This window comes from Macadamia integrifolia, chromosome 11 (assembly GCF_013358625.1).
Source record: "Macadamia integrifolia cultivar HAES 741 chromosome 11, SCU_Mint_v3, whole genome shotgun sequence".
NCBI lineage: Eukaryota > Viridiplantae > Streptophyta > Magnoliopsida > Proteales > Proteaceae > Macadamia > Macadamia integrifolia.
In genome coordinates, this window is record NC_056567.1 from 29305414 (window position 1) to 29308317 (window position 2904).

The following is a 2904-nucleotide window of genomic DNA, read 5'->3' on the forward strand; positions in this document are numbered from 1 at the left end:
CCCCCGGGGCTAATGTTGATCTCCCTAATTTGAATAGAATTGGTAGTAAATTAACCTAGATCTTGACTACGAAGAAAAATTTTGATTCCAAAAATCAAGGCATGACTTCATTATGGATAGTGATGGGAATACTAGATTCTTCCATACTATTGCCAAGATTAATCTCCACAAGAGGCATATTGATTACATTATGGACCAACATGGTGAAAGGATTGATTCTCCTTGCACAATTGCAGCTGAATTTGCTTTGTTTTTGGGAAATCTTTTCTCAACCTCTGACCCCCTGGATCCCCATTTTGTAGAATGCCTGTTTACCCCACTGGATGACCTTGATCATGACTCTCTCTCCAATCCCCCTTCTTGTTACGCCCTGTTCATATAGAATCGGACCGGTGATTGGGTTCCCTTTGGGTAACCTAAAACCATCAGGATCATCTGATACAGTAACCACAACATAGCAAGCCACATGTGATCCATGGAATATAATAATATAATACAGCGAAAGTTTTGTCATAAATGATTATCTGTAATTTCTCATATACTCTTGATACCCAAATTGTTATACATAAAATATTTACATGTGGGCCCGTAGGCATGATATTTACATATGAAATAGCAATTTAAATATCGAGAGCACAAAAGGAGAATATACCAAAAGAATAAAAAAGAATACAGTAAATAGAATCTATCACTGTTGTCCTGCAACACAACCCTTACACAGGCAGCTGTCATAGTGTTTAAATTCTTCGGGGACCCACCAATCCCCCACTTGGGTTTCATCGGTGGGACCCCGCATGGGTTCCTCTACAGAGTATCCTACAAAATCTTCTAAAAATGTGTGTACACGAGGGGTGAGCACACTAGCTCAGTAAATGGAAAGAAAGACGCACACAAGCAAATGCATTTCAAATGACACTATATGCATGAGATTCATTTTAATCATATTCCACTTAAACAATCATTCTAGGTCATAGGTAACGTGCTACTCACAACCACAATGCGTGTATGCCCCGGGTCCGAGACTCATTCTCCATCCCACGATAAGCCCATAGGGTTGACGAAGAAGGCCCACCGTGAGCACTTGAAAAAGTAAATAATGGCCGAACCACAGCAGAAATGTAAATCATGGCCAAATCACAACATAAAAATAAATCGTGGTTGAACCACAGTAGAAATTAAAAGCAATACGATTGGCCCTCTGAATATATCACCAAGGTTTTCAACTGTCCTAATAATCAGCTAGGTATACTTCTAACCACCACGACGGTCCGCGATCGACGCTTCTCCCCAATGATAACCTAATACGTAAACCCCTGTTGGAAAGGGTCGTAGTACGAGAGAATATGAAATCCTAACCACATGCTCCTACATGAGATAAGATAACTGCATAGTACTTTCGTGTCCCATTCCATGATGTACTAATGCATTTGTATCTATGCCGACTACGGCATCTAATCTAGAAATCGCAAACATGATTGAAAAAAATCATCATCATAATCCATCATATGATAAATCCATTTTCAATATTTCAAGCAAGTAATCATGCACATTGAATTTAAGATACAACATGTTCAGTTCTAAATGCATCATTCATTCATCAATCATGTGCATGGGAATAGCATTCGGAATGTCAATATAGTCTATGAATGCATAGGATATCAAAAACACTCTGAAAATTAAGATCAAAGTCCTCTCCCCACTTAGTTATTCTTGTGGAAGAATCAACACTCGCTGTACAGATAAGATCTTGAGTGAGAAGATGAGTTTCTCGAAACCTAACACAGATAAGGAGTTTAGAATATGTACAATTCGGGATTATAAATGACGTAAGATATGGTCATAATGCGTATAATAATGTAAAGAAGGTTATCATTGAGTTTGAGTTCCATCGGAGCTCATTTGGGCTACAGGTGGGTCATACAGGTGGGTAGAACCCACCTATACAAACTATCTAGATCGGCGGGTCATACTGGTAGGTCCTACACCCATCGGTAGACACAAAGAAAGTAGGCGGGTCACATTGGTAGGTGTGGCACCCGTCGGTCCTACCTGTTGGTAGACACAGAGAGGACAGGTGGGTCACACTGGTAGGTGTGGAACCCGCCGATCCTACCTGTCGGTATTCCTCAGATTTTGCTATTTTTCATCTTTCTTCCATTCCAACTCTTGGAAACCCCATAGGGTGCTTCCCACTTCATTCCCCAAACATTCTAAGTCTCTTTTACCTGATTGTTCCATAGATCTAAGCCATCAATAAGATTTGGGGAAAGAAATCATACCTTGGCTTGAAAACCCCAATCTTGGGATTTGTCTTCCTAAACTCAAATGTCACTCCAATAACTTTCAAATCTTTGTTTCCCTTCTCAAATCCTTCAAGAAAATCATGCAAGGGTTCCATTACCTTCTAGATTCAAACATACACAAAGAGGGTTTCATCATATCTCAAGGGTTTATGGGGTTACTCATCTCAAAAAGTAGATCTCAAGACACCGGTGAAGATACCGACGGCAAAAAGGTGAATTGTGGCCACGGGATCCAAGGGAGTAGCCTTCTCCCTAGTCTTTTTCTTCTTCTTCCTCTTTTCTCCCTCTTCTTTATTCCACTCACCAAACTTGCTAAAAATCATAAACGAAGGAGAGAGAGATATAAAAGTTATTTATACCCTAGTGTTATAAATATCTTTTAAGGTCCGTTTGGTTTTACCCGTTTTATGGATCAAAACACATTAAATCGCATTTTCGGGCGATGTAGCCGACATCATCAGGTATACAAGACCTCATTATGATGAAGAGCTCAAAATACACATGCTAATCTAAGCTGGACATGCTGGGGTCCACAACAGGTGGGTCACACTGGTGGGTCTCGCACCTATCAGTGACACCCACTAGTTGGCCAAACAAGCCA